The following is a 5,368-nucleotide window of genomic DNA, read 5'->3' on the forward strand; positions in this document are numbered from 1 at the left end:
ATTTTAGCCGTAAATCGAAAATAATGGATCGAGCGAATCGGTCGATTGCGCCGAGACGCGCTATGATGCAACAGACGAGCGATTGGAACGCCCGAATATTTTCAAAGTCCCAACGTACCGATCAAGAGTAAAGTACCATTTTCCTACATTAGATTTCGTTCTAAATGCTTAATCCCTATGTAAAAACGTTAGTTAAGCAAGAATATCGTATTTTTAAAAAAATCTAATGATAGGATTTCCCAGAAAATTGAAAAAACCGAAAAATGTCAAGAGTAAAGTGCCATTTTCTGACATTAGATTTCGTTCTAAATGCTTAATCCCTATGTAGAAACGTTAGTTAAGCAAGAATATCGTATTTTTAAAAAAATCTAATGATAGGATTTTTCAGAAAATTGAAAAAACCGTAAAATGTCAAGAGTAAAGTGCCCTTATTTTAAACAATGTATCGTTCTAAATGCTTAATCCCTATGTAAAAAAGTTATTTAAGCAGGAATATGTTATTGAAAAAAATTAGAAAAATTTATTTTAGCCGTAAATCGAAAATAATGGATCGAGCGAATCGGTCGATTGCGCCGAGACGCGCTATGATAGCTAACGGCCATATCACGTTGCAAAGAACCGATTCTCGTCCGATCATCGAAGTTAAACAGCGTTGAGCGTGGTCAGTACTTAGATGGGTGACCGCTTGGGAACACCACGTGCTGTTGGCACGATGCCGAGGCGATGGCCACTGCCAGGTCCAAAATAGACCTGGCAGAACTTGGCATCGCCTCGCTGAAGCCCAGGAGAGCGGTGACGGGGGCAATAATTTTGGAGGTCCCCGGAGCCGATGGAGCAGCCAAGGCCACTGCCCTGGCCTCTAAGATGGCTGACGCGCTGGCAGGGACCGGCGTGAAGGTCGCGCGCCCAATCAAAAAGGCCGACCTTAGGGTGCGCGGCCTGGTCGACTCGACCACGCCGGTGGAGGTCGCCGCAGCTGTCGCCCGTGTGGGAGGGTGCGACCGGGGGGATGTGAAGACCGGCGAAATCCGGTCTTCCCCCTCTGGTTTGGGCACCCTCTGGGTCCAGTGCCCTGCCGCGGCCGCACGTAAAGTCGCGGTCGCCGGCAAACTGACGGTGGGCTGGACCCAGGCGACGGTGGAGGCCCTCAGCGCCCGGCCCTTGCAGTGCTACCGCTGCTTTGGCTTAGGCCACACGAGGCAGCGGTGCACTGCGGCCGAGGATCGGTCCGGCTGCTGTTTCGGGTGCGGCAGTCAGGACCATAAGGTGGCTGGCTGCACAGAAAAGCCAAAGTGCCCGCTTTGCGCGGGTGCTGGCAAGCCGGCCGGCCACCGCCTCGGCAGCCGGGCGTGCCCTGCCAGCGCGAGACGCGGCAGAGGAAGCAGGGGGAGGAGAACCACGACGGCCAAGGCGGCAGCCGCCGTGGCAGCTCCTAAAACAAAGGATCCGGCACCCAAGGATGCCACCGTCGCGCCCGCGGGGGCGGTTGGGGCTGATAAAACCCCAGACGCCACCGCTCCCGCGGCAGCGATGGAGATTGAGGCGCCGGAGTAATGGGGCCTACTGGCCCTATTATTCAGGCCAACCTGAACCGCTCGGTCAGGGCACAAGACCTTTTTGTGCAATTCCTGGCCGAGCGGGGTGCCGGGTTGGCCGTAGCGGCGGAGCCGTACCGGGTCCCCGACCATCCACATTGGATGGGGGACTTGGACGGCTCCGTCGTTATAATATGGGCAGGCCGGCCGGGGTCCCCGGCGTGCTCCGTTATCGAGCGCGGCCGGGGATACCTGGCCGTTGACTGGGGCGGCACCGTGGTTGTGGCGATCTACGCACCTCCGAGGTGGTCCCTCGTGGAGTATGAACAGTATCTGGACGTGGTGGGGAGATGCGTCTCTCGCTGCCAGCCGCGTCCGGTGCTGGTCCTGGGGGACTTCAACGCCAAGTCTTCAGCTTGGGGTTCCCCCAGGACGGACCCGAGGGGCCGGGAGGTGCTTGATTGGGCGGCGGGACTCGGACTCTGTCTTCTAAACACGGGCTCGGTCCATACGTGCGTGCGGTATAACGGGGGGTCCATCGTTGACCTGTCATGGGCAACGCCCCCGGCCGTGCGCCGTATTACGGGGTGGAGGGTGGCGGAGGAGGTCGAGACGCTGTCCGACCACAGATACATTGTTCTCGGCCTCTCCGCCGCCCCATCGACGCCCCGACGTCGCCCCGCTGATGAGGGATCGCCTCAGCCACGGTGGGCGCTGAAGCGCCTCGACCAGGACGCTCTGATGGCGGCAGCCCACGTCGTGGCCTGGCCGGCAACACCGGCCGGGCCAGTCGACGGGACAAGGGAGGCCCATTGGTTCCGGGGCGCAATGACGTCGATTTGCGACGTCGCCATGCCCCGGGCCAGGGTCTTCCCGAGGAAGGCGGTGTACTGGTGGTCGCGCGCGATAGCGGATTTACGCACAGAGTGCATCCGCGCGCGACGCCAGTACGCCCGCGCCCGTCGACGACGACGTTCCGACGTGGAGCTGGCTATCCGGCTGTATGGGCGATACAGGGAGAAGGTGGTCGCCCTGCAGCTGGCCATCAGGCAGGCGAAGAGCCAGGCCTGGCGCGACTTTCTCGGGTCTCTGAACCGAGATCCGTGGGGGCGCCCATACAAAATGGCGATGGGACGTTTACGTCCCTGGGCGCCCCCTCTGACGGAAAGCCTGGATCCGGGGATGCTCGGACGGGTCGTGGACGCGCTATTCCCCGTCAGCGGGGAGGCGTCCCGGCCCGTCCCTCAGCTAGAGGGACATGAGTGGTCCCCGGATCTGGAGGTCGCGCCGGAGGAAATGGCCGGGGTAGTCAAATGGCTTCGGGGCAAGAATACTGCCCCGGGACCGGACGGTATCCCCGGCCGGGTCTGGTTGCTTGCCATGAGCGTCCTGGGCGGGAGGCTCAGAAGCCTCTTCTCCGGGCTCCTGAGGTCCGGGGTGTTCCCGGACCTCTGGAGGAGAAGTCGGATGGTCCTCTTAAAGAAGGATGGGAGGCCTGCGGATTCTCCCTCCGCGTACCGGCCCATTTGCCTCCTGGACGAGGTGGGCAAGATCTTTGAAAAGATCATTGCTGCCCGCCTCGCCAGGCACCTGTCCCGCGTTGGCCCCGATCTGGCGGACTGCCAGTTCGGCTTCCGGGAGGGGCGATCGACGGTCGACGCAATCGACCGTCTAAAGTCCCTCTCGGACAATGCCGTGGCACGGGGCGGGGTGTGTTTGGCGGTGTCGATCGACATCGTCAATGCATTTAACACCCTGCCCTGGTCCGCCATTAGGGAGGCCCTGGTTGAACACCAGGTGCCTCCCTATCTGAGGCGGGTGATCGGGGCCTACCTGCGGGACAGGTGGGTGGAATACCCGGGCCGGTACGGGACGATACGGAGGGAAGTGGACTGCGGGGTCCCACAGGGGTCCGTGTTAGGACCACTCCTGTGGGACCTGGGATATAACGCAGTCCTGAGGGCCTCCCTGCCCGACGGTGCCACTGTCGTCTGCTATGCGGACGACACGTTAGTGGTCACCGTCGGGGACACCTTCGAGAGGACCATCCGACGAGCGGAGGTTGCGGTGGCAGCCGTCGTCGCGAAGATCCACGATCTGGGGCTGAAGATGGCCCCGGAGAAGGCCGAGGCCGTCTGGTTTGGACGGCCTCGGTCGCGGCCACCGGCCGGATCGTGGATCTGGGTTGGAGGAGCCTGCGTCGAGGTGAAGTCCGAGATCAAGTATCTCGGACTGATCCTCGACAGCCACTGGAGATTCGGGGCGCATTTCGGCCGCCTCGTCCCCCGAGTTGAGAGGGCGGCGGCCTCGCTCGGCCGCCTGTTGCCCAATCTCGGGGGACCGGATAACATGGTGCGTCGCCTATACCTGGGCGTGGTGCGGTCCATGGCCTTGTACGGCGCCCCGATCTGGGGGCCGTCCGCGAGGGCAAGCCGGCGCATCACTTTGTTGTTGCGCCGGCTTCAGAGGCAAATGGCCCTTCGCCTCATACGGGGTTACCGCACCGCGTCTACCGTGGCGGCGCTTGCTCTGGCGGGAGAAATTCCCTTCGAGCTGCAGGCGGCGATGCGCGCCTATGTCTATAGGCGCATATGCATCGCTGGCCGGGCTCGGGGGGACCCGCCGGAGCGGGAGGCGGTCGACGGCTTCGAACTCCAGGCCCGGGGACTAGCGCTCGCCAGATGGCATGCGGAGCTTTGTTCCCATGCCGGCGAGCGCGTCCCTGGGGCTCTCCTGCCACACTTCACCTCGTGGCGGGAGAGGCGGTTTGGCAGGCTCACCTACCGTGCGACGCAGGTGTTCACCGGGCATGGCTGCTTCGGTGTGTACCTGTGTCGCATCGGTCGGGAAGCGACGACGGTGTGCCACCACTGTGGCGCGGAGGAGGACTCGGCGCAGCATACACTGGAGGTATGCCCCGCCTTTTCAGTGCTGCGCCGAGTCCTAAGACGGGAAGTTGGTCGCGACCTCGCTCTCTCCAGCTTAGTTGGGGCCATGCTGGAGAGCCCAAGAAAATGGGCGGCAGCCATCGCCTTCTGCGAAGAGGTGATGCTGCAGAAGGAGGCTGCCGAGCGGGGTCGCCGTGAGCGGGGGGTGCGGCGTGTGCGCCCACGCCTAGAGCCCCCCTCCCCGAGCAGATGAGAATAGGCGGGCGGCGGGTGTACCAGATTACTGGTTTAATTGCCCGCCGCCCGCCAACCCCCCCCCCCAACTGAAGCTGTCCTCCCCAAAGTGGGAGTGACGAGGCGGTGTGGGGTGCGGTCCCCCGCACCGCCGAAGCAAGATGATTCATGGGGGGAGTATAAATCTCCCCCCCGGGACGCGGCCGGCCATCGCCATTCCATCCTGGTGGCCGGCCAGGCGAGGGGGAGCCGCGGTTGTGTTCTGTAAGAGTTCCCGTGGCTCCCCCGCTACTCGCCAGCGCCCTAGGCCGCCGTGGGGGTTTTAGCGGGTCAAAACCCGCACTACCCCCGCCCCGCCCCTCGGGCGGGACGGGGGTGTCTGACCAGCAGATTTCCCCCACGTTAAACAAAAAAAAAAAAAAAAAAAAAAAAAAAAAAAAAGACGCGCTATGATGCAACAGACGAGCGATTGGAACGCCCGAATATTTTCAAAGTCCCAACGTACCGATCAAGAGTAAAGTACCATTTTCCTACATTAGATTTCGTTCTAAATGCTTAATCCCTATGTAAAAACGTTAGTTAAGCAAGAATATCGTATTTTTAAAAAAATCTAATGATAGGATTTTCCAGAAAATTGAAAAAACCGAAAAATGTCAAGAGTAAAGTGCCATTTTCTGACATTAGATTTCGTTCTAAATGCTTAATCCCTAT

At 60.5% G+C, this 5,368-nt stretch overlaps 1 non-coding gene across 1 annotated transcript; it reads left to right on the forward strand.

Moving 5' to 3' along the window:
- Positions 1-590: 590 nt before the first annotated feature.
- On the forward strand, positions 591-710 carry LOC143261361 (5S ribosomal RNA). Its single transcript, XR_013035500.1, has one exon. It is a non-coding gene; the product is annotated as a 5S ribosomal RNA (ribosomal RNA).
- The last annotated feature ends 4,658 nt before the right edge of the window (positions 711-5,368 follow it).

This window comes from Megalopta genalis, unplaced genomic scaffold (assembly GCF_051020955.1).
Source record: "Megalopta genalis isolate 19385.01 unplaced genomic scaffold, iyMegGena1_principal scaffold0049, whole genome shotgun sequence".
In the NCBI taxonomy this organism is placed as follows: domain Eukaryota; kingdom Metazoa; phylum Arthropoda; class Insecta; order Hymenoptera; family Halictidae; genus Megalopta; species Megalopta genalis.